This window comes from Neomonachus schauinslandi, chromosome 8, assembly GCF_002201575.2.
Source record: "Neomonachus schauinslandi chromosome 8, ASM220157v2, whole genome shotgun sequence".
NCBI classification, from domain to species: domain Eukaryota; kingdom Metazoa; phylum Chordata; class Mammalia; order Carnivora; family Phocidae; genus Neomonachus; species Neomonachus schauinslandi.
This window is the reverse complement of record NC_058410.1, coordinates 137,654,824-137,682,227: the sequence shown is the minus strand read 5'-3', so window position 1 is coordinate 137,682,227 and position 27,404 is coordinate 137,654,824.

The window sequence follows — 27,404 nt, the reverse complement described above, 5'->3', positions numbered from 1 at the left end:
ACTGTTTTCCAGAGTGGCTGCACCAGCTTGCATTCCCACCAAGAGTGTAGGAGGCTTCCCCTTTCTCCGCATCCCCGCCAACACCTGTCGTTTCCTGACTTGTTCATTTTAGCCATTCTGACTGGTGTGAGGTGGTATCTCATTGAGGTTTTGATTTGGATTTCCTTGATGCCGAGCGATGTTGAGCACTTTTTCATGTGTCTGTTGGCCATTTGGATGTCTACTTTGGAAAAATGTCTGTTCATGTCTTCTGCCCATTTCTTCATTGGATTCTTTGTTCTTTGGGTGTTGAATTTGATGAGTTCTTTATAGATTTTGGATACCAGTCCTTTATCTGATATGTCATTTGCAAATATCTTCTCCCATTCTGTCGGTTGTCTTTTGGTTTTGTTGACTGTTTCCTTTGCTTTGCAAAAGCTTTTTATCTTGATGAAGTCCCAATAGTTCATTTTTGCTCTTACTTCTCTTGCCTTTGGCGATGTTTCTAGGAAGAAGTTGCTGTGGCTGAGGTCGAAGAGGTTGCTGCTTGTGTTCTCCTTTAGGATTTTGATGGACTCCTGTCTACATTGAGGTCTTTCAACCATTTGGAGTCTATTTTTGTGTGTGGTGTAAGGAAATGGTCCAGTTTCATTCCTCTGCATGTGGCTATCCAATTTTCCTAAAACACCATTTGTTGAAGAGACTGTCTTTTTTCCATTGGACATTCTTTCGTGCTTTGTCAAAGATTAGTTGACCATAGAGTTGAGGGTCCATTTCTGGGCTCTCTATTCTGTTCCATTGATTTATGTGTCTGCTTTTGTGCCAGTACCATACTGTCTTGATGATGACAGCTTTGTAATAGAGCTGGAAGTCCGGAATTGTGATGCCACCAGCTTTGCTTTTCTTTTTCAACATTCCTCTGGCTATGCGGGGTCTTTTCTGGTTCCACACAAATTTTAGGATTATTTGTTCCATTTCTTTGAAAAAAGTGGATGGTATTTTGATGGGGATTGCATTGAATGTGTAGATTGCTCTAGGTAGCATTGACATCTTCACAATATTTGTTCTTCCAATCCATGAGCATGGCACGATTTTCCATTTCTTTGTGTCTTCCTCAATTTCTTTTGTGAGTATTTTATAGTTTTCTGAGTACAGATCCTTTGCCTCTTTGGTTAGATTGATTCCTAGGTATCTTATGGTTTGGGGTGCAATTGTAAATGGGATCGACTCTTCATTTCTCTTTCTTCTGTCTTGTTGTTGGTGTATAGGAATGCCACTGACTTCTGTGCATTGATTTTATATCCTGCCACTTGACTGAATTCCTGTATGAGTTCTAGCAGTTTTGGGGTGGGGTCTTTGGGCTTTTCCACATAAAGTATCATATCATCTGCAAAGAGTGAGAGTTTGACTTCTTCTTTGCCAATTTGGATGCCTTTTATTTCTTTTTGTTGTCTGATTGCTGTGGCTAGGACTTCCAATACTATGTTGAATAGCAATGGTGATAGTGGACATCCCTGCCACGTTCCTGACCTTAGGGGGAAAGCTCTCAGTTTTTCCCCATTGAGAATGATATTCGCTGTAGGTTTTTCATAGATGGCTTTTATGATATTGAGGTATGTACCCTCTATGCCTGTACTCTGAAGAGTTTTGATCAAGAAAGGATGCTGTACTTTGTCAAATGCTTTCTCTGCATCTATTGAGAGGATCATATGATTCTTGTTCTTTCTTTTGTGGATGTATTGTATCATGTTGATTGATTTGCGGATGTTGAACCAACCTTGCAGCCCAGGGATAAATCCCACTTGGTCGTGGTGAATAATCCTTTTAATGTACTGTTGGATCCTATTGGCTAGTATTTTGGTGAGAATTTTTGCATCCATGTTCATCAGGGATATTGGTCTGTAATTCTCCTTTTTGATGGGGTCTTTGTCTGGTTTTGGGATCAAGGTAATGCTGGCCTCATAAAATGAGTTTGGAAGTTTTCCTTCCATTTCTATTTTTTGGAACAGTTTCAGAAGAATAGGTATTAATTCTTCTTGAAATGTTTGGTAGAATTCCCCTGGGAAGCCATCTGGCCCTGGGCTTTTGTTTGTTGGGAGATTTTTGATGACTGCTTCAATTTCCTTAGTGGTTATAGGTCTGTTCAGGTTTTCTATTTCTTCCTGGTTCAGTTTTGGTAGTTGATACATCTCTAGGAATGCATCCATTTCTTCCAGGTTATCTAATTTGCTGGCATAGAGTTGCTCATAATATGTTCTTAAAATTGTTTGTATTTCTTTGGTGTTGGTTGTGATCTCTCCTCTTTCATTCATGATTTTGTTGATTTGGGTCATTTCTCTTCTCTTTTTGATAAGTCTGGCCAGGGGTTTATCAATCTTGTTAATTCTTTCAAAGAATCACCTCCTAGTTTTGTTGATCTGTTCTACTGTTCTTTTAGTTTCTATTTCATTGATTTCTGCTCTGATCTTTATTATTTCTCTTCTCCTGCTGGGTTTAGGCTTTATTTGCTGTTCTTTCTCCAGCTCCTTTAGGTGTAGGGTTAGGTTGTGTACTTGAGACCTTTCTTGTTTCTTGAGAAAGGCTTGTATTGCTCTATACTTTCCTTTTAGGACTGCCTTTGCTGCATCCCAAAGATTTTGAACAGTTGTGTTTTCATTTTCATTGGTTTCCATGAATTTTTTTAATTCTTCTTTAATTTCCTGGTTGACCCATTGATTCTTCAGTAGGATGCTCTTTAGCCTCCATGTATTTGAGTTCTTTCCGACTTTCCTCTTGTGATTGAGTTCTAGTTTCAAAGCATTGTGGTCTGAAAATAGGCAGGGAATGATCCCAATCTTTTGGTACTGGTTGAGACCTGATTTATGACCTAGGATGTGATCTATTCTGGAGAATGTCCATGGGGACTAGAGAAGAATGTGTATTCCGTTGCTTTGGGATGCAATGTTCTGAATATGTCTGTGAAGTCCATTTGGTCCAGTGTGTCTTTTGCTTAGACGACCTGTCCATTTCAGTGAGGGGGGGGTGTTAAAGTCCCCCACTATTATTGTATTGTTGTCGATGTGTTTCTTTGCTTTTGTTATTAATTGCCTTATATAATTGGCTGCTCCCATGTTAGGGGCATAGATATTTACAATTGTTAGATCTTCTTGTTGGATAGACCCTTTAAGTAGGATATAGTGTCCTTCCTCATCTCTTATTACAGTCTTTGGTTTAAAATCTACTTTGTCTGACATAAGGATTGCCACCCCAGCTTTCTTTTGGTGTCCATTAGCATGGTAAATGGTTTTCCACCCCCTCACTTTCAATCTGGGGGTGTCTTTGGTTCTAAAATGAGTCTCTTGCAGACAGCATATTGATGGGTCTTGTTTTTTAATCCAATCTGATAGCCTGTGTCTTTTGATTGGGGCATTTAGCCCATTTACATTCAGGGTAACTATTGAAAGGTAGGAATTTAGTGCCATTGTACTGCCTGTAAGGTGACTGTTACTGTATATTGTCTGTGTTCCTTTCTGGTCTATGTTGCTTTTAGGCTCTCTCTTTGCTTAGAGGACCCCTTTCAAGATTTCTTGTAGGGCTGGTTTCATTTTTGCAAATTCCTTTAGTTTTTGTTTGTCCTGGAAGCTTTTTATCTCTCCTTCAATTTTCAATGACAGCCTAGCTGGATATAGTATTCTTGGCTGCATATTTTTCTCATTTAGTGCTCTGAATATATCCTGCCAGTCCTTTCTGGCCTGCCAGGTCTCTGTGGATAGGTCTGTTGCCAATCTAATGTTTCTACCCTTGTAGGTTACATATCTCTTCTCCCGAGCTGCTGTCAGGATTTTCTCTTTGTCTCTGAGACTCGTAAGTTTTACTATTAGATGTCGGGGTGTTGACCTATTTTTATTGATTTTGAGAGGGGTTCTCTGTGCCTCCTGGATTTTGATGCCTGTTTCCTTCCCCAAATTAGGGAAGTTCTCTGCTATAATTTGCTCCATTATACCTTCTGCCCCTCTCTCTCTTTCTTCTTCTTCTGGGATCCCAATTATTCTAATGTTGTTTCGTCTTATGGTATCGCTTATCTCTCAAATTCTGCCCTCATGATCCAGTAGTTGTTTATCTCTCTTTTTCTCAGCTTCTTTATTTTCCATCATTTGGTCTTCTATATCACTGATTCTCTCTTCTGCCTCATTTATCCTAGCAGTTAGTGCCCCCATATTTGATTGCTCCTCATTAATAGCCTTTTTGATTTCTACTTGGTTAGATTTTAGTTCTTTTACTTCTCCAGAAAGGGTTTCTCTAATAACTTCCATGCTTTTCTCAAGCCCAGCTAGTATCTTTAAAGTGATGATTCTGAACTCTAGATCTGACATTGTGCTAATGTCCGTATTGAGTAGGTCCCTGGCAGTCAGTACTACCTCTTGTTTTTTTGTTGAGGTGATTTTTTCCATCTTGTCATTTTGTGCAGAGGAGAATACATTAATGATAGAACAAAATGCTAGCAGAGTAACAATGTCCCCAGAAAATATACTCTAAATAAATCAGAAAAGACCTGAAGCAGTGGGAAAAGAAAGGGAAAGAGAGAAAAAAGAAAAAGAAAAGGAAAGAAAAAGAAAAAGATAAAGAGAAAAACAAACAAAAACAGAACAAAACAAAACAACAACAAAAAAAACCAGAATGTGATCAAATATGATCAGGCTGGTATATAGATCAGTGCCACACACTAGATTTTGGGTGTATTTTGGTCTGGTTGAAGAAAGTGCCTCCCAAAATTTTAAAGAAAGAAAAACTTATATATGTACAAAAATAAGGGTTGATATGATGAAGGGATGGAATATAACTGTAAAGATGGAAATTATAAAAAAATTTATAAAAGGAATTGATAAGAAGTTGTTTGAAAAAAGAAAGAAGAGGATTTAAAAAAAGAAAAAAAAAGAAAAGGGAGAGAATGTGATCAGGCAGGGGAGTAGAATAAAAACCATATACTAGAGATTTAGGGTATATTTTGATCTGTTAGAAGAAACTATCTCAAAATTTTAAAGAGAGAACAACTTATATATATATGCCAAAAATACAGGTAACTACTATGAAGGGATAGAATATGACTCTAAAAATGAAAAATAAAAATGTTTTTTAAAAAAGGGATTGATAAGGGGCGCCTGGGTGGCTCAGTCAGTTAAGCGACTGCCTTCAGCTCAGGTCATGATCCTGGGGTCCCAGGATTGAGTCCCGCATCGGGCTCCCTGCTCAGCGGGGGGTCTGCTTCTCCCTCTGACCCTCCTCCCTCTCGTGCTGTCTCTCGTTCTCTCTCGCAAATAAATAAATAAAATCTTTAAAAAAAAAAGGGGGATTGATAAGATGTTGGTTGAAAAAGGGAAAAAGAAAAATTAAAAAAGAAAAGAAAAGAAAAGAAAAAAGACAGTTAAAAAAAATTAACTTTGAAAGACTAAAGAATCATGGTAAAAAAGCCATGAATTCTATGTGCAGTAGTCCCCTAGAGCTGGAGTTCTGCCGTTCTCATTGATCGGTAAACTTGGTCTTGGCTGGCTGTTCTCGCTGATCTTCTGGGGAGGGGCCTGCTGCCGTGGTTTCCAAATGTCTCTGCCGGAGGCGGAATTGCCCCGCCCTTGCCCCCTCCCGGCTAAGTAAGCTGCTCGGGTTTGCTCTCCGGGGCTTTTGTTCCCTGCGAGCTTTCCGTACAGCTTTGGAGGCGGAGAGTGAACATGGCGGCCTCCCAATCTCCGCCGCGGAGGAGCCGAGAACTCGGGGCCCGCTTCTCAGTGAGCCCCCAGAGAAAAGCCGTCAGTCACTCCCGTCTCCCCGGTCTCCAGCTGCACTCCGTGCTCACCCGGCCTGTGACCGCGCGTTTCTCTCTCTGGCACCCGACCCCGGGTGGAGTCTCCAAACCCAGCAGATCCCTGCGGTGCGCTCCCGCGCCGCTCCTCCCGGGGGAGGAAGGTGAGTCTCCCCGGATCTGCCGCTTGTTGGGTCCCTGCTGGAGGAGCAGGGGCCCGACTGTGCCGCGGATCACGGTCTATGGCCACCCCGAGCTGAGAGCCCGCGCCTGGGCTCCGCCTCTGCAGCCGGCTTCCCTGCTCCGATACCTGGGAGCTCTGCCACACTCAGGCACCCCGGTCTTTCTGTGACCCCGAGGGTCCTGAGACCACACTGTCCCGGAGGGTTCCACCCCCCGCTTAGCCACCAGAGTGACGTCCCTCGGCGGAGCAGACTTTTAAAAGTTCCGATTTTGTGCTCCGCGGCTCTATCAGTTGCCAGAAGCGGCCGACGGGGGCCCCTCCCCCGCCGTCTATCCTCCCGAATATCGCCTCGGATTCCCTTCTCCGCACGTCCTACCTTCCAGAAAGTGGTCGCTTTTCTGTTCAGAGAGTTGCTGCTCTTCTTTTCTTCGATCTCCTGTTGAGTTTGTAGGTGTTCAGAATGGTTTGATCCCTATCCAGCTGAATTCCTGAGAGGAGACGAAATCCAGGTCGCCTACTCCTCCGCCATCTTGCTCCGCCCCCCTATATTTTTTATTTTTATGACTCCTAGTTGGTTACACTATTTCTAATGCCTTACTTCTGGCCTAAGTAACTTTTTTTTTTTAAGATTTTATTTATTTATTTGACAGAGAGGCCCATAGCAAGAGAGGGAACACAAGCAGGGGGGGGTGGGAGAGGGAGAAGCTGGCTTCCACCGAGCAGGGAGCCCTATGTGGAACTCAATCCCAGGACCCTGGGATCATGACCTGAGCTGAAGGCAGACACTTAATGACGGAGCCACCCAGGCGCCCGTAGCCTAAGTAACTTGGCAGTTGGATTTTATACCTTTAATTACAGTTGACTCTTGAACAACATGGGTTTAAACTGTGTGGGTCCACTTATGAATGGATTTTTTTTCAATAAGTACCCTACAGCACTATAATTATATTTTTCTTAATAACATTTTTTCTCTAGCTTCCTTTATTATAAGAATACAGAATATGATTCATATAACATGCAAAATATGTGTGACTGTTTATCTTATTGGTAAGGCTTCTGGTCAATAGAAGGCTATTAGTGGTTAAGTTTTGGGGGAGTTAAAAGTTATACATGGAATTTTGACTGCACAGGGGTTGGAGCCAACTGTATTTTACTTTTTAAAATTTACTTTCTAATTATTGTTTTGTCATCTAAAGTCTTTGCACTTCTAATTCTGCTTAGTCTTGCATATGTTGGGGTAGTTTTTTGTGTTTGGTAATTCTCACTGTGACCACATCTTCTAGGTAGGGCTTATTATTTCCATGGCAATCCTTTGGACCTAAGTTTTCGAAGTGTCTAGGTGCCCCTGGACTGTCAGTGGTTCGTGATCAAACTTTGTATTAATTCTTAGGTTGAAGTTTCCCAGACTATGTGGTGATATCTGACTATGAAGAAAGTGTATTTGAGTTTATATTTCCAAGAATCTTTTTGTTTGTGTGCATTGCTTTTCCAGCAGAGCCTAGGGAAAGATAGATAACCTTTCTTTTTTCTTCTTCTTTCCCTTTGCCTCTTGGCAGATTTTCCCCATCTTCTCTCCCTCACGTATCTCCAAGATTCCCAGTTTTATGAGCTAACTTCTTTTCTAACTCCCCTTTTTACATAAGGGACAGGCTTACCTTCAGTCATCACATGTATTCTAACATCCAGCCTCTAAGTGATTAAGACAGAATCCTCCCTACAGAGTTCACCCAGGTCCTACCACTTTGATTTTAGTTCCTTTTTTTTTTTTTCTGGCTTCTAGAAATCACCTTCTAATTCCTGAAAGCCAACTAAGCATTCTGAAGACTTTTGGTTCTCTTTCATCCATTGTTTCTAAGGGTTTCTATTGGGAGAGCCTTTAGACTTAGTTGGCCATATTGTTGGAACTGGAAATCCTGTAGTAATTCTTTTAATATCAATTTCAGAACACTCTTATGATCTGCAGACTAAATAATCTTATTAGTGAATAGTCACACATTACATGCCCAAAGTTGCAGAGGTTCAAATAACAGCCCATAGGGACAATGCCACTAAATTTGCCTTCACTTTAAAATTTGAAATGAGGGTTTTATGAGAATAAAGTGAGCAGAACATGTATTTTTCCAATATACATTATGCAGTGCTGTCACATTATACAGAATCTGTGACATTAAGTAGACCAAATATAAAAACTCAATATTTGTGCATTTTTCCCTGCATCCAAAAGTGCTTCTGAATAATTCAGAATTATAACAAATAGAACAAGTCCATCACATTTTAAAGTATACTTTTAGCCAACCCAAGGTTCTGGGAATTCTTGTCTTTCTTTTTGCTTATATTTTTTTCCCCTGTATATACCCTTTCTTAGATAATCTGACATGTGGCTGACAATGATTTAAATAGGACTTAATCTGGTCAGCAGAAAAAAAATATATAGGAACTCATCTTACTCAAACTCTGAAATCCTGTCTTTTCTATTTGTGATGGTAACATGCACACCTGTGATAGAGGAATGAAGTCTCAGGTGTGCGTTCAGTTGTCTGAAATGACAAAAGAGGTCAAAAGTTGCTCCTTGCAGCCTATGGAATAATTACCATCTAATTTTTTTGAAACCAGTTCTTGAAATGACAAAGGAAAGAATACCGCCTTTGAAGAGTCAGAGGCATTCAATTATTAATATATTAAACATGTTAGCACTGTTTGGTGTGGCGAGATTCTACTGCCCTTTAAAGAGGGTCTTCTATAAAAGGGTCAGTCCTGAGTACCTGGAGGTGCTTTCATCTGACTGCAGAAGTGCATGCCTGATCAGCAAGGTTTCCTGAGAGGCTTTTGTCAGTTGGCCTGGAAGAGACAAAATATAGAAATGGAGAAATACGCATACAGCTTCTTACCTTGAATAGGAGTAGAATCTTGTAAGACACTAAAAAAGTGGGCTAAAACACAATCAAACTGGGATAAGGCAGGGGTGTATAACTAAGAGGATGGACAGAGGAAGGTACAGTTTTGGAGGCTTCAAACCCTAAAATTAAAGTATATTGGTACCCAAGATGGTTATAAAAGATAATAATTCATAAAATCCTTGAAGGCAAAGACTGCTTAATTGACTTTTGTGTTCTTTGTGTCCAGAAAAATACTTTATATACAGCAGCAACTTGTTAAATTTGTTTGATTGAATAAATGAAAAGGAAGAGTTGGGTAGACATAGTGGCCTATTGTGCTTAAATGTTTTCTAGCTTAGATCTTGCTCCTCTGATGCATCTCTTTATTTGACCATATTTTTAGAGTTGACTATATTATTTTAATATGACCCAATATAGTGTATTTTCTACTCTTTCCATAATTATCTACAGCTGGAGAAAATCTACCTGTTGAAACTACTATTCTAAATAGACAGCACCATCCACTTGATAGAAGTGACCAGAACTATAGGGAGGGCATATTTTTAAAACTCAATTCCATATCAGTGTCAAATGGATCACATTGATTTAGGACTTGTTTCTTTATTTTAAGAAAAGGCCTTTAAGGTAACATAAAGGAATAATATGGCCCAAGCATTGATTAAATAATTTATATAAGACTGTATATATGGAAACAATTTATCCTCATATTCAAAGAGCACCACATAGATACTAATCATGTCATCACCCTCTATTTATTGACTATTTTTAGTATTCTTGGTTGAATACAAATGTTGCTGGTTCTCCATATACTGTCTTACAATGTGGGCAGTAACTGGGGATTCATCAGTGTGATATGCATTTTAAGTTGTTTTTCCAGTGAAATGATGGCTTCAACATACTCATCCAAACACTTGTGTCTTGTTCATGGTAAATGGCTGGACAGTGTTTAAGCAAGCAGCATCTAACAATGCAGAGGAGCTTCCCCACCCTCCCCCATGAAGACAATTCCTTCCTAATGAATCAAATCCTCTTCTTCAATCTCATTTTCACCATACTACCATGGCAGTACATATTTATGTATGTTATGTAAATTGTGCAACTATCCATCTACCTTTTAGTTGTCGATTGACTTTACCTTGTAGTATAAACAACATTTTATGATACTAGAATATAAAGACAATTGTACAGTAAAGATAAACATTAAGAAGAAAAAAAGAGCAGATACTAAAGGTCATTTAGAGAAACAAGGGAAATTTAACAGGAACTTGTGATTAGTCGGTTACTATACCTGAGACTAAATTTGGCTGTGTTTCACAAAGGACAAAGCACAATACAGGCTTGGCACAAAAACAATATAGGAAACCCAGAGGGTTAGGATGGTATTTATTGAATGGTAACTAGGGAGGCTACAAGTTATTTTGGAAAGACAATCACAATAAATTTTGGACGGAATCTATCATTTGGATCTCTACGTAAGGGATATTGGGTAACATGATAAACAATGTATGTATTCAGTTATTTTGTAACAGATGCAGAGTCCTTCCAAAACTGGAAGCTAGTGTATATGAACTATAAAAGCTAAAGTTATAACATGAAATTAACTCAGAGAATGCGTTTTTCTAAAATGTAGATTAGTAGAAGCCACATATGTTGTTTTCGATGACCAAACTTAATTAAGCAAGAAAATTTTCATTTGCTATTTAGTTCAAATATTAGAGTTCTAATCAACTTCAGTATCATAGAGAAGGCCTGATTAAATGATCTAGACAGACTAAGGGCAGAACCTTTGCATTGTTTACTAAAAATTTACATATGCTTTATATATGTATGCATGTGTGTATGTAGGTATGTATTTTTAACCCCAGTACAGTTAACATACAGTGTTGTATCAGTGTCAAGTGTACAATATAGTGATTCAACACCTCCATACATCACCCAGGGCTCATCATGATAAGCTCCTTACTCCCCATCACCTATTTCATCCACCCACCCCCAACTCCTTGTCTCTGCTAACCATCAGTTGGCTCTCTGTAGTTAAGAGTCTGTTTCTTAAATTTCTCTCTCTTTTTTCCCTTTGCTCATTTGTTTTGTTTCTTAAATTCCACTTATGAGTAAAAACCTATAGTATATGTCTTTCTCTGACTGAGTTCTTTCTCTTAGCAAAATACTATCCACATTGTTGCAAATGGCAAGATTTCATTCTTTGTTATGGCTGAATAATATTCCATTGTGTATATATGTATACCACCTCTTCTTTATCCATCCATCAATTCATGGACACTTGGAGAAACCCATATGCTTTAGATACCGGACATACAGATGATGTGAAATGTTAGGACATGACTTTCATTCTTACCTATGGAGGTGGACTGTGAGAATAGTTATAAATAAGGCCATTATTATTTCAAAAAAATAGCGTTCAATCTCTTTCTGTGCTCAAACTAGTAGTCAGAGAAGATCCAGCATTCTGGATATATAATATGAAAGTTTTTAACCTAAGAAATAAATGCAAGCACTGTTATTACCAATTGGACACTTAAGCCATCCAAGAGCCTTATAGAGCACCTGACTTTAGAAAAACTCTGCATCCTTCTATTGGGTTCATAGGCATGAATTGGCTCATGAGAGACAATGTTGCTTAGCCATTAGCCCCAGATGCAGTTAAGTCAGATGGACCAAAATTCAAGTCCCACATTCATTAGCTCTGAGATTATGGGCAAGTTACTCTTTTTTTTTTTTAAGTTACTCTTTTAATCCTAATTTTTCTTTTCTATAAAATAAAAACAATGGTACTGCTTAGTCCAAGGTGCTGTGTGAGAATTATATACAGTAATGCACTTAACATAGTGCCAAGTGTGAGTTAGGTACTCAATACCTTTATTTGTAATTATTAAGTGAAAACATATTCTCACAACTGGGAATGTAACTGAATGAGGTTACCTATTTTTAAATATCCTGCTCAACTGGAAAATATTTGTGGAATATACTAGTTTTATTTTTAACACAGCTAATACCAAAGTGTTCTTTCTGGCAACAGTTACCCACCAGGTCCAGTGATTTGTTAACATTACTCTAGACTGGTTTTAATGAGCCCACTGCATCGCATAGGAAGGGATTTGCTACTTTCATAATTGTTAAGGATCAGTATGCTTTAAACTATAGATTCGTATAAAAAGTTTTATCACGTTCCTTAAAAAACAAAAGAAAAGCAATAAGGTTGCAGCCTTATTCTACTTAATTAGAAACTCTTTGGATGCTAGCTGAGTTTTAAAAAGTATAGATGCTGGACAGAGTGGTGTAGGTGGGCACCGTCCTTCATAAAGGGTAGGTTCCATGTACTCAGTATAAGGAGAGCTTAGAGATTCAGGAATATTCCAGTGCTGTGATTAGGGCTGAATTTACTGCTTCATTGGAAGCTGGCAAGCCTGCATGTGGAAGGTGGAGGGGAACGTAGGAATTTGCTGAACAAGTCAGAATCTGTGCTTTTGTGTGGAATGGTCAGCATTGGAAAGGTGTCTTAGTCCAACTGGGCTGCTCTAACAGATTACTATAGACTGGGTGGCTTATAAACAACAGAAATTTATTTCTTACAGTTCTAGAGGCTGGAGATTCTAAGATCAAGGTGTCGGCACATTTGGTGTCTGGTGAGAGTCAGCTTTCTGGTTCACGATGGCGACCTTCTCGCTGTATCCTCACATGGTGCAAGAAGGGCTGAGAAAGGTCTCCTCATAAGGGCAGTAATCCCACTCAGGAGGGCTCTACACTCATGACCTAATCACCTCCCAAAGGCCCCACCTCCAGATGCCATCCCATTGGGGATTAGGTTTCAACATAGGAATTTTGGGGGGTATGCACACATTCAGTCTGTATCAAAAGGATTGTTCTTAGGCCAAGAATACTACCCCAAAACGTTTAGAGGAGATCTTTTTAGGGGAGTGACATGCCCAAGAAATAGAAGGGGGACCTATATTTATGTTTCTCTTCCTTGGGGCATAAACTACGGGCAAGTCTAATCCCCATACATACGGCCTTTCTGCTTCTACTTAAAATAATAAAAAAAGAAAATGAGTGAGTATGTAATACAGCCAAAATGAAACAAGAGTAGTAAATGTTAAAGTCATAGTGATAGTGATAATAAAATTCTAACTTAAAAATATTGGCCAACCAGGCAACTAAACAAACAAAAACCTTTACTTTAAGGGCACCAAGAAATGCCCCGATACAAATTAAAATGGAAGAACAATCTTCCAAATTCCCTGGGCATCCTGTGCAGCAAAGCTGACTTGTTTATAGTAGCCAGCATAGAGTGAGTTCTATTGGCTAGCAGCATGCAGGGTGTTTTATGAGCAGTATTTCTTTTTTCTTTTTTTTTAATTAATTAATTAAATTTTTTTTGACGTAGTGTTCCATGATTCATTGTTTGCATATAACACCCAGTTATGAGCATTATTTCTAATCCTGGCAATAACACCAAGAGGGAGGGGGTTTTAACCTCATTTAACAGATGAAGAACAATGCCACCAAGAGCAGGTGAAAAATACTTCTGTGGTCTCCAGCAAGGTATAGCTTTCTGTTGATAAGTAACATAGTCAAACCCAGAACCTGGTAATTTACATGGGCTTCTTTTCTTCTTGTCTTGCCCTGATGGGAACAGAGTGAGCTACTGAGTCCTGGGCCTCCCCATGTAGACTAGGAATTGCCAAACTACAACCCATGGACCAAATCTGGCCTACCTCCTGTATTTGTATGGCCTGTGAGAGAAGAATGGTTCTTACATTTTTTAATTTGCATTTACATTTTTAAAAAGTCAACAGAAGAATAGTTTGTGATATGTGAACATTATATGAAATTCAAGTTTCAGATCCCTAAAAACAAAGTTTCATTGGAACCCGCTTAGTCATTTACATATGATTTATGGTTGCTTTGGTGTTACAATGGAAGTTAACGAGCTGCAGCAGAAACCTGATGGCCTGCAAAGCTTAAAATATTTACTATCTGGTTTTTACAGAAAAGGTGTACGAGCCCTATTGAGATAGTAAACTCCTTGAAGACAGAAAAAATATCTCCAACAGACATTAGACCCTTGGAATCTAGCATAGTGTCTACACAGTGAACTCTAAATATAGTTTATGTAAGTGGATGAATGAATAAACAAACAAATAAATGAATAATCTTAAAAGTCTTCAAGGACTGTTTTTTTCAAATTGGCTTTGCAAATTTTTTTTTTTTTTGGTGAATTGTTTGTAAGAAATCTTTCCCAGAAGTATGTAGGATTTGCCAACCGCAAGTTGGTAGAGTTGATGCAGTATTATCTGAAGCAGAACTGTAATGTCCCTTGCACATAAATTTAATTGGATTCTGACACTACCTGATGCCAATTGCAAGTCCAGGCCTCCTGTCCTATACTTCTGCCTGACCAGTTATATATCAGGGGTTCCCAGGACCCCGCGTTGGGTTAGATAATTTCCTAGCATAGCTCACAGGATTCAGGGAAACACTTTACTTACTATTACTGGTTTATTATAAAGGATGCAGCTTAGAAGAGCCACATGGAAGAGATGCATAGAGCAAAGTATAGGGAAGGGGCTTGGAGCTTCATGCCCAATTTCGGTGCACCCCCATCCCAGCACCTTGATGTGTCCACCAACCCAGAAGCTCTCACAACCCTGTCACCTAGGGATTTTACAGAGTTTGCATTATTTGGCATGATTGTTTAAATCATTGGCCATAGGTGTTTGAGCCCCCAGAGGTTGGGTGGGGGGAGAATGGTCCGACCGTCTAATCACATGATTTGTTCCCCTGGCAACCAGCCTCCATCCTCCAAGAGTTTCCTCATTAACATAAACTCAGGTAGTGGGAAGGGGCTTATTAGGAGTAACAAAAGATGCTCCTCTCACCTTTGTCATTCAAGAAATTCCAAGGGTTTTAGGAGCTCAGTGCCAGGAACCAGGGACACAAACCAAATACTTATGTTTTGTATTATGTCACAATATCGCTATGTGGTGCGGGAAGGTTGTGCAAAAGGGAGGGAAGGAAAAGCTTTGATCTGGGGGGATTTTGTCAGGGACGGTATGTGGCGTGTCCGGTGGTCACAGTGTGGAAGGACAGCCAGAGACCTGTTGTAGGCCTGGGTCACATCCAGCCAGACCACAGATGAGCTGTGTACCCATCTCTAGCTGGTCACCTCAGGACTCTAGAACACCTTGTCCAGACCTACATGTTCAATTTTAAGAAAGTGACCAAAACCAAGCAAAGAAGGGAAGGGGGTGAAGGGCATGTTAATGAGAGAAGTCTACAGTGTTCTCAGTATGGGAATTTTTTTTTTTTTTTACCTGGGTTACTTCTAATGACTCATATTTGAAGTCCTGTTTTGTCTCCCAGAGCTTCGAACCAGCTGTCGGCACCGAAGTGCTTTGACGCATTATTGTACTGTACACCGGGTTGCTCATTTAATCAGCCGTGGCGCTGCTCTTCACATAGAGCATGTCACATTTGACAGATTTATCACAAGACTGTGGGCTCTATTTTCCGCGGCGCTGTGGAACCCTATCCCATTAGCGATAGCAGGAGTAATGTTTATGCATGAAGAGAGACTGTTCGATTGGGCAATTGTAGCCCGCCGCTGCAGGACCGAGCACAGCTCCCACTTATCAAGTGGGGCTAATAGGGGATATTCATATGCACTGGAGAATCAATTCTCTGTACATGGACCTCTACTACAAAAATAATTGCTACTCACTGGTGGTAAAGATCTCAGCAATGTCAGAGCCTTAATGGTGAGATTAATGCCCTACTGCTCCCAGGCTGGGCCATTGCTCTACAAAAAAAAGTCCTGGCTTGAGAGCCTGATGAGATGCTTTTTAGGTGGAATTTGGAGCTGTGCTGATTCGCTATGCTATTTGGTGAACATTTTCTCTGTAGGTGATTTTCTCTCCATAGGCTGTAATTAATTGAAGCCACCAATGAATGGGTTGGGGTCCAGTACCTGGTTCTGCTACCAAAATATACATGTAACTGTGGGAAAGCTGCTTTTTTCTTTCTGAGCCTTGGTGTCTTCAGCTTTAACATAAAGGAACCACATGAGATGGTTTCTAAGCATTTTGCTCATTTTTATTATACAAGTATCATGCTGTATCGAAAAGACGTTTAATTTTTGTTTCATTTTTTTCCCCTACTAGATTGTGATCTCATCTCTCATTTTAACTCAGGAGCCTAGCCCAGTTCTTAGGACATGCAATATGAATTTGATAGATGTTTTGTTTATTGAAAATAAAATTTTGTGATTCTATCACTATAAATCATTTGTGTAATGATTGGCCAGCAGTGCAATTCCTTGGATGTTATACTTATGATTCCTCTTTTTATCAGCAACATTTATATATTTTTAAAAGATCTGTTTATTTATTTATTCTAGAGAGAGAAAATGAGCAAGAGAGAGAGCACGAGCAGGGGGAAGGGCAGAGGGAGAAGCAGACTCCCCACTGAACAGGGAGCCTGTGTATCAGCAAAATTTAGAAAAAATGTAATAGAAATGAATTTATTGCAATAGTATCATTGATCTTATGTTGCTTTATCATATTATATTTAATGAAGATGTACTGAGCACTTACTGTTAGCAAAAATAGAGAATTCATAGATGAAGCTGATTGAAATGTAGAGGTTGCTTTCATCTGTGAAGGATCAGCACCATTGGTGAACAGACGGAGGAAAAAGAAAAAAAATATTGTAGATGAGAAGAAAATAAACATGGCTACAAAGTGGGACTAGTATAGAGATTCTGTGGAACTACAAAGTGATGTGTTGATTGCAACCAAAGCTGCAGTTGGAGAATTGAAGGAAATAAGGTTCAGGTGGTGGCGAAGGTTTTGGCTGAGACCCGGATACACCACAGAGACTATTACAGTAACAACAAGGTAGCTACAAGAATCAAGGGTCCTTTCTGAAAAACAGAATGTCATGGTGAAAGCGGGCTTAAGGAAAAGATACTTTGAGATGTTTACCTGATTCAGAAAGTGAGTGGAACCAGATACCTTTTCTTTGTGACAGGAAGCTCAGCTTCTCAGCTTCTACCCACTATGGAATAACCACATGCAAATTGACCCTTCAACTTCTGTTATTGAGGCATATTTTTAGAAAAAATTACCTTCATTATGACACCACTTCATCATCTGAGTCAACTTTTACTCTGTCCTGTTCTCTTGGCATTTTGTGAAGTGTTTGTTTTCTCTGATGGTTAATTTTATGTGTCAACTCGGCTAGTCTATGATATCCAGATGTTTGGTCAACATCAGTCTGGATGTTGCTGTGAGGTAGTGTTTAGATATGATTAACATTTAAATCAGTAAACTTCAAGCATAGCAGATTACCTTCCATAATGTGGGTGGGCCTCGCCCAATCAGTTGAAGACCTAAAGAGAAAAAGACTGAGATCTCCTGAAAAAGAAGGAATTCTGGACAAAGACTGCCTTTGGACTCTAGCCACAACATGAACTTTCCCTGGGTCTCCAACCTGATAACGTGCTCTGCAGATTTTGACCTTTCCAACCGCCATAGTGGATGAATCGATTTCCTAAAATCTCTGAATAGACGGATAGATGATAGATAGATATATAGATAGATAAGTAGATAGATAGATAGATGATAGAAAGATAGATAGATGATAGATAGATGGATGGATAGATAGATAGATACACATACACACATCCTATTGATTCTGTTTCTCTGGAGAAGCCTAACTTAGTTGATTTTTCATAATAAAACTGCTCAGATGCAATACCTTTAAAATCCAGAGGTTGAATCCAGAAGTCATGGAGTTGTATTTCTCTGCCTTGATCCCATTCCCCCTGGCTTCCCTGCCTTCAACCTTCAACTGTTTGATGAAAGAGTGTATATTTCCTCTACACTGTTTCTCTTTTTCACCCATGAGTCTGAGAGAAGGAAGGTTATATATTTGGGGTCTTTTATATAAAATGGTTTGGAAATAATATCACTATCATGAAAGAAGCTCACCCAACTTTTGCGTCACCTAAAGAGATCCCATGCTTTTTATTTTTATTTATTTATTTATTTTTATAAGATTTTATTTATTTGACAGAGAGAGACACAGCGAGAGAGGAAACACAAGCAGGGGGAGTGGGAGAGGGAGAAGCAGGCTTCCCGCTGAACAGGGAGTCTGATGCGGGGCTCGATCCCAGGACTCTGGGACCATGACCTGAGCCAAAGGCAGATGCTTAACAACTGAGCCACCCAGGTGCCCCAATCCCATGCTTTTTATAAAGCACCAAATATCACTGTTACTCATGAGTTACCACCTCCTCCTTCTCTTTCTTCTTTTTGTTATCTTTTCTGAAAACAAGATTTTTACTTATTTGCACACCTTTTTGTTCCTTCTCCCCCGACCTCACCCTAGAATCTATCTCTGCCGGAGAAGTTCCAATTTCCAAATGTTTTATTTGTTTTCTTTATTTCATAGAAAGCTTAATTTCACTGGAATAAGAGTAAAGACACATTTGTAGAGTCTGCTTCAGAGCAATCTTCTATCCTTTGAAAGTAGTGAAAGCATATAGGAAGCATGCTGGAGTAAGAGCTGTTAGCTCCTTATGCCAGCATCCGTAAAAACTGGGCAGCTAGTTCTTCTCTACTTAGGAGAACAGTTTTGGCTATGATCACCCTGCTCTGTTTTTGACCATCTAAACTCATTTCCTTGGATTTCACTTGGAACCATGTGCCTGATCCTAGGTCAAGGGGTTCTCCTGGGGAGTAGAATATACTTTAGGTTTTATCTTGTCATCTAATTAGGTTCTGTTTTTTCCCTATATTTTGCAATTTTGAAGTTAATGTATATTAACTGCAAAAAAAAAAAAAAGAAACCTGAAAAATGTAACAATGTCAGCTGTAATTTAATAGCATATAAATCACCACTGTTAATAGTTATAGTTTGTCTTCTTCTACTCTTTGTGTGTGTGTGAGAGAGAGAGAGAAAGACAGAGAGAGAGGAATGGAGAGAGAGAGGAAGAGAGAAAAAGTCTAAATGGCTCCCCCACTAAAAGTAATCTCACATTTCTTGTTACAGGGTACAATCAAATTCCGTCTGACTCTGTCCTTATTTATTGGGGTTGAAATCCAATCTTAGTCATTTTCAGCCTCTTCTGGCTCTTTCTTTAGGTTTGCACAGAATGGCAGCATTTCTGCAGTGTAGGAAATCAGGAAGAGCGTCAGCTTTTAAGTTGATTTAGAGACCGTGCCTCCCTGTGCCTCTTATCCTGTGCCACCCGCAGACCTGGTAGGGTTTTCCATGGAGCTTAATATGCTTAATATTCTGCTCCTGGTGCCCCCCTACACACCCCATGGGGGGGTCCTGCCACCTCCAGCTTGTTCGTCAAGCACACTTAACCCTTGCAGTCTAGACTCCCTCCCTGAAGGTATTTTAAATGCTCTCATCCTTTTCTCACAATTCTGAAGAATCCTTCCACGCCTCTAGCTCCCCAGATCAGACACGCTGGCCTCTAACTCTCAGAAATACCCAGGCTTTCTTTCTCATTGGTTTGTGTCACATTTGAAGGCTCACCTGAACAACTCTGTGGTTAAGATGGCCAGGTCCCAGGTCCTTGGAACCAGCCACAGACCATTTAGCTTCCCAAGAGCTAAGAAGCTCCAGTCTTGACATTTAATCTCTGGAAACCCATCCCCCAAAGATGTACAGGGTTCTTCTAGAAGCAGCAGAAGATAGTAAATTTGAGTCTTCATATACTATTGTGTTAAATGCCAACACCTCAAAAAACTTATGAGCAAAACCATTATCAGAATGATGATATGAATACAGGTTTATAACTCTTTAACTAACATCATGACTTTTTTCCCATGCAACCTTTTTTTTCAATTTGCATTGGTTAAAAAAAAAATGGGCAGAAGTTTAGGATGTTGACTGGTGTATGTCCAATGAACTTGCGCTCTTCAGTTGGGTTACCTCAAATGTCTCATAAAGAAATGATACAAATCCCTTTTGTCGAGCAACCAGCCCTACTGACAGTTTGTGGGAAGGATCAGGTTTCCTGTTTCTGAAGTCTGCATCAAGAGTTCAGAACACTTGCCTTGAGCTTTGCTTAACCGTGTTGTGTCCGACGAGCCTAATTATTCACAAACAGAAGTTATACGAAAATAGCTCCTATTTGTTTTTCCTTTCTCACTCTTCTCATTCTGTGGTGGGTAAAGATGTCTATGCATTCTTGACTGCTCCCCTTTGAGAGTGAAACTGTTTTTCTCTCTCTTAGAGTCTCACTGGTGATGTGACAGTTTAACCAGTTGACTATGGCCCAAGTCATATTGTAGCAATTCTGAGTCTAGTTTTTGTGAGGACTGGCAGCTTCCCTTTCTTTTCTCTTGGGCTGTTTGCTCTTAGATCCTGGCTCTCAGCACCCAGCCCCCATGTTGTGAGATGCTCAAGCCACTGGGAAAGGTTCTCTGCAGGTCTCCCAGAGAACATTTGAGCTCCCATCTGAGCCTCTAGCCAATAAGCCAGCACCCCGTGCCAGGCCTGGGAACCCTCTTGGTGGTTCCAGATTGACTGAGTTCTCAGATAACTGTAGGCCCAGCCCATATCAGAACTGCCTACTCAACATATATGATCTCAAACAATAATGAAACATTTGTTGGTTAAAGTCAGTAGCTTTTGATGTCACTTGTTATAAAGAAATTACACAAGGGAGATATATTCTTTTGATCTCCATAACTATAGGTATGAATGTAGTTAATTATATTTAACCTCACACCAGGTCTGTTACTAGTTTCCAAATAGTGGGGCCATCTTCATAGAAAAGAGCTGTTCAGTTTTATAACTATTTATGGTGAAACTACTCTATACCAAGCAGGGTCTTAGTTGAGAGATTAAGAAGACAAAGTCTGAATCAGCAAAAGGCAGAGAGTTTAACAGAGAAAACACGTATAAATGAATAATAACTACCTTGTGATAAATTCTACTAGAGAGATGTTATTTATTTATTTATTTACTTATTTACTTATTATTTATTTATTTTGTATTTTTTTAAAAGATTTTATTTATTTATTTGACAGAGAGTGGGAGAGAGAGCACAAGCAGGGGGAGTAGCAGAGGGAGAGGGAGAAGCAGGCTTCCCACTAAGCAGGGAGCCCGATATGGGGCTCTATCCCAGGACCCCAGGATCATGACCTAAGCCAAAGGCAACGCTTAACCAACTGAGCCACCCAGGCGCCCCTTTTTAAATTTTTTTTATTGCACAAATACTTGAGCATCTATTGCATGCCAGGTATGCAAGGTACTGGGGACAGATAAAAATGGAGTCTTTGCTGTGGCAAATTTACTAACTAGTAGGGGAAGAAAGATTAAAAGCCAGTATTTTCAACATAATGTGGCAAATGCTAGGACTGACACATGAAGCAGTTGGTAACTCAGTGGTATCCTGTGTGTATTGCCTACCATAAAGAATGGCATGTGAAAGATGCTAAGTGCATTTCATATCCCATCCTCCTCTTTCAAAGGCGTGACAGATGTCTTTTCCTAAAATGGCTGCAAAACATCTTCCATCCCTCAGGCTCTTGAGCAATGTGACCTTGCCACTCCCCCATCAAGAGAAAGTCTCATTGCACTTCCTTGGAAACTGGGCTGGCCTCTAGGACTCACTGGTAACCCACAGAATTTAGTGGAAGATCCGCTATAGGGCCTCTGAGGCTGGGCCAGAAAAGGCCGAGCAATGTCAGCCTTGATCTCCTGCAATACTCATTTACCAGATGTTGCATCTCAGAAGGCTTTTTCTGAAACACAGCTGCCATGCTGGGATGAGAGCAAGCCATATGGAGAGACCGTATGCAGGCGTGCTGGTCAACAGCCCTAGCTGAGCTCAGCCTTTGGGTCATCCTAGCTCAGCCACCAGTTTTGTGAGTGAGGAAGCCTCCAGACAATTCCAGCCCCCAAAGACTGAGTCACTCTGAATCCACTTGAATTTTTAAGCAGGGGCCCCAGATGCCCTGGAACAGAGACAAGCCATCGCCACTGGGCTCTGTTCAAAATCCTGACCTACAGACTCCATGACCATAATAAATGGTCGCTGTTTTTATGTCACTAGGTTTGGAGAATGCTTTGTTACCTAGCAGTAGATAATCAGAACAAATGGGTTCCAAGAAAAACTACTTTTCAAGGAATGATATTATTTTTGAATAGTGTCTGTGTTGAAGTGTCAATATTCCTGGACACAGGTCTTTCGGTTAACTCAGAAACTGAGAAACATTTAGTCACTAATTACTTTCTGAATGCAAATCACAGGGTTTGGGGATCATCCCTGTCTGAAATACTTCTCCACATTTGTAAAATTAAGGGTCTACTTTCTTGAGGAATATTTTCTTTCTTATGATGAGGATTACTTCTCTTCATCTTCAGATTTAGTGCAAATGGAAATGTTGGAAAGTAGTGATTTATTTGACATTCATATCATAAATCTGCAAGACACAACATTTTAGTAACTGATTAGTGGGAGAGTACGCTTTGGCATATCCAGAGACACGGCTACCTCAAACATAATGTGTTTTGTGACTTTTAATTACTAATTATCATTTGTAGGAAGACTTTGCTTCTATGAGGAAGGTTTGGAAGAAAATGCCCTATTAAATGGTACAGTCCTCTTCTGCTTTATTTGTCCCATTGTACCACTTATTAACAATTAAACCATGTACACAGTTCTTAGATTGGCAACTTGAAAATTAGGAAAATACTCTTTTTAATTATGTAATTGAGAAGCACTTTTTTTTATATTTTTCTATCTTGCAGTAATTGAGAAATCATTAAAAATTGGAACAGAGTTCCATTAAATTTAGAGGGGGAAAAAAGAGGCTGTGTTAATATCCAAAATATTTCCTTTCTTAGGCTGTAGTCTTGACAGATGAGATAATTAAATCTGAGTCTCTGTGATAGTCAAATCGGTGACGTGGAGGGAAAACAAAGAAGTGCAAGAAATGGTTAATGAATGGATGCCAATTATGTCTCAGCCAGGACTGAGTACATGTCCTAGGGAAGCGAGAGGACTGTGGGTAAAGACAGGAAGGAGTGAGCTGGAAGGGACGCAGTGTATGTACGGCTCGTGTCATCCCTCTTGAAAGGCAGGTGCTGCTCAACCTAGATCAGGACCAAAAAAAAGAAAACAAAAACAAAAACAAAAAACTATCTTCAATATCTCATCTTTGGAATCTGACAATCCTGGCAGTGAGAGCCTATTGTCTGCACAGAAAGCATACTTCTCGATTCCCAACTTTCTGATTCTTTGCAAACCTGCTGGAAAAAAAAAGGACTAGCTGGACAGGAGGAATGCACAAGTCGTGATACATCCCAGAGCCACGAAGTTTTTCCAGGTCTCAGACTTCACGGCATCATCCTTCTCGCTTCCTGTCCCAGTCCTCAGACCTCTCTCACCTCCTGTCATGTCGTCTGCTTGGCAAGTAGCAGTGTTTTTGTAAGAACCTCTCAGATTTTACCTAAGTTGCCTAAGCACACTTTTTTAAAAAAAGATGGAGATGTAAAGTGACTTCTGCAATGGTCCCCTCTCTGCCTTGTTCAGGTAGTTCATGGTTGAAATGTGTCAGCTCTTTCTGAATGAAGGAATAAATGGAGGGTGTTGCCTGAGGCAAGAAAAGTTAAATCAGCTTAGGATTTCGGCCTTTCCATGATGAAAGTGAGTTGGAATATATTTATACTTTTCTATGTATCTTTTTGGGATATGTGCACCGAGTAAAAATAACTAAAAAACAAATCCAATAGTCTCAGGAATTTTTTCTTGTAAAAAAATTAAAGATCTTCCTTTAATATGAAATTTGGATTATTTTTGAGGAGATAATACACGCCTAAGTATTGGTATGTGAGAGTGCGCATTTGCGGTATTTTTGTTCCATTAAAAATTTCTTTTTGAGCTTGCTTGTCAGTTCAGTCACCAAGCTTCACTAAGCTTTGCTAATTTTGTGAAATTTGGAATAGTGTTTTGCCACATTAGAGATAATCCCTGAAAGCTTCCTTCTTGCAGATGGCAATAAATCATTCTCTCCACTAAAAGCCTCGATGTCATTCAGAATTTATTACACAGAGTGGGTAGTGGACTTAAAAGCCATTTCACGTGTCTTATTACTTCAATCATCTAATTTATGGGTTTCAGCTGCAATTGTAGTTGGAAAAAGTATTTTCCTTCCCCTGATCAATATGAGTCTGGTTTTGCATCCATCCCCACTAACCCTCCTTGCCCGATTTTATCCACTATCTCTCTTGGATTTTATAGCTCCTGCAGTCATTGTCCAGCTTCCATTATTCAAGGTAAGGCAGGTCTGAAGCAGAAAGAAAGTGCCGACAAAGCTGATGTAAATTGACTAAGCTTTACCAGCTCTTAGCTGCACTTGTCAAAAAATATCTTGGTTATTATTGGTTGAGCAAGCTGCCCTAGGGAAAGGGAAGCTGCCCCAAACTCCCGTGTTTAATATGTGCATCTCTGGCTTCATGGAGAGAGTATGAAGGAAGCCGATTAAACAATGATGAGGTAAGCCTAAGTAACACACTTAACACAAAGAATGATAAAGATTTGATAGTTTTTATTGCCATATTGGAGGCGTTTTTTTTCCTCTTCTGCAATATATAACCTCTGTTCCCATATATCAACCATTCTCATCCCTATGATGAAAGATAATGGATTAATAAAATGAAAAGGAATATAGGAAAGGGGGGGTCCCTGAGGCAGCCTGCGGTCTCGTGTGTAGAACATCCCATGTGAGTGTAATGATGATGAAACCACTGTAGTGTGTGGGCTCACGCCTGGTCTTCGACCACCACCAGGATGGTTGTAAAAGTTAACTGCAATCTGCTTTGAGTTCACCATCAGAAAAATAAGGTGTGCCCTCAGGTATTCCTATCCTAGCTTGCCATGAATACATCCATTGACCTTACATTTTCAATCCATTCAACCTTAGGGGAAAATTCAAAATGTATTCAAAGCCTACTACATGCACAATACTGAACAACAACTGCACTCTCCTCTATGATTCCTAGTCCTGGGACATGAAGAATGCTTGTGTTTTGCATCCAGATACTCCCTTCTTTGTTTCTCTTTCCTCCCTCCCCAATGGGGCTCGCCGGGTGCCCATCCTCCCCTATTCTCCTGTGGCCCAAGTTTTGGTTGCCTTCAGAACAGCTCTTTCTCTTTCATGTCTTGCTTCCTGGGAGAGCATATTCCTACAACAGATGCTGGAAACACCTCGTACGTGTATTCCCGTCTCCTTAGCATCCATGACGTGGGCAGGAGATCCAATCCTGGTGAAAGGGACTGGAGGAGATGTCTCTCCTGAGAGCTCTTGGGAAGTGTGTTACCAAATAAAGTAGACACAGGAGAGGAAATACCTTCCTTCTTCTTTGGATATTGTCGTGTCAGCCTGCGACACCTGGGATGGTTGCAGCATCTTGCCCACATGTGGAAAGGGCAAAATAGAAAGATGACAGCACCTGGGTCCTCGGTGGAGAGCTGTCCTATAGCTGGATTGCATTGCTTATGAAAAACAAGGTGTGTTTACAGAGGCAGGTGGTGTTTAGCAGTTTGGCCAAATTGTCTGGAATTTCTGGCTCTGAGATGCACACACCCTTGTCTCTGCAACTTATGGGATACTGTTCCTTCTTAGTGGTTCTTTTTCCCTTTGAGTTAAATCAACTCTTCAGTTTAGGCAGGGAGGTTAAGGCAGAAGGTCCACGATTCAGATCCATCTGGAAATTTGCTCATTAAAGACAAGTATGGAAACTAAAGACAAGACTCACAGTGTTTAGATGTAGGAAGCTCTACTTTCTTTTTCTCTTCTTTTCTTTCTCTTCTCTTTTTTTTTTTCTTTCTTTTTTCTTTTTTGGTTAGGTGAATTTTCTACCTAGATTTAAGGAATACATGATTCCACAATTATTTGAAGTGTTATAAAGCATAGACAAATACTTTTTTTTTTTTAAGTGAACATTGGAGGGGTGCCTGGGTGGCTCAGTTGGTTAAGCAACCAACTCTTGATTTTGGCTCAGATCATGATCTCAGGGTCCTGAGATGGAGTCTTGCCTCGAGCTCTGCACTCAGCCTGGAGTCTGCTTGAGATTTTCTCTCTCCCTCTCCCCCTCACACACTCTCTTTCTCTAAAATAAATAAATAAAATCTTAAAAAAATAAAATAAAGTGAACATTGGAAACCAAACATTGCATAATAACATAATGAAACTGCAGGTCAATTTCACTTATTGATTCCAAACTTATTATTCATTGATTCCAACTACATATTAAAAGAAAAAAAATACCTTGACCACATGGCATTCATGCCAGTAATTTAAGAATGGTTTAGTATTTGAAAATATTTAAAATAATTCTCATATTTTAAATGGGAGGAGAAAAATCATGTAAGCATTCCCACTCATGCCAAAAAAAAATTCCTTGAACAACATTTTGTACTATTCTTCATAAAATAGGAACAATGGACATGATGTATAAATAGATAAATGGAGATAATGGGAGATCCTGATCATATTTTAGTGCAATAGGAAGCTGAGTTAAAGAAAAGAAAGATAGGGTGCCTGGGTGGCTCAGTTGGTTAAGCGACTGCCTTCGGCTCAGGTCATGATCCTGGAGTCCCTGGATCGAGTCCCGCATCGGGCTCCCTGCTCGGCAGGGAGTCTGCTTCTCCCTCTGACCCTCCCCCCTCTCATGTGCTTGCTCTCTCTCACTCTCTCTCTCTCAAATAAATAAATAAAATCTTTAAAAAAAAAAAGAAAGAAAGAAAAGAAAGATAAAACTTGAACTTTCCTGAGAAGGAAGCATGGTATATGTGAAAGTTGCAGCTTTACAGCCGGAAGACAGATTTGCATTTCAATTCTCACACCTGCAACCTGTAGTAAGACCTTAGTCACTCGTGGTCCAGACACTCCTTCTGAAAAAATGAGACTAGTAATGGCGGCCATAGAAGGATTAATGTGATTAAAAAATACACGTAAAACATCTAATTTCTACTGGGTTTTAATAAATCATTGTTGAAAAAATATATTACCTATTCTGGAGTTTTAGATACCCAAACATATTGGGGGAAAAAAACGGGAAAAATTTGAACATATACTTAGCTGAAGTCAATACATGTGTACCATGTCTTCCAAATAGTCCAATTACATGAGTTCTTTCTCCTTCTGACAAGTCCAGATAAGATCTTCAAGGATAAAAACAAAAGTTTCAAAAACCTTCTTGGACACATATCACAAGAGAAAGTTGACTTTTTTTTTTTGTCATTTGTTTTGATCCAAAAGAAGATACAAATTCTCTGAAAATGTGCCTGCAATCTGTTGATTTGGGATCCATGTCATTCCCCAGATGATAGGACACATTCAGCTTCCTCGATGCTCATCTATGAAGCCCCTTTTCCTTCTGTCTGTCTCTCTGGCCCTCTGCTTCTCCAATCAAACACTCATAATTTATGGAAGATTGGAGAAGCAGTTAACTTTTTTCCTTCCTCCCATAACTCTCCTGAAATTACAAATTAATTTCCATAACATAGCTCTGCAATTTCTCT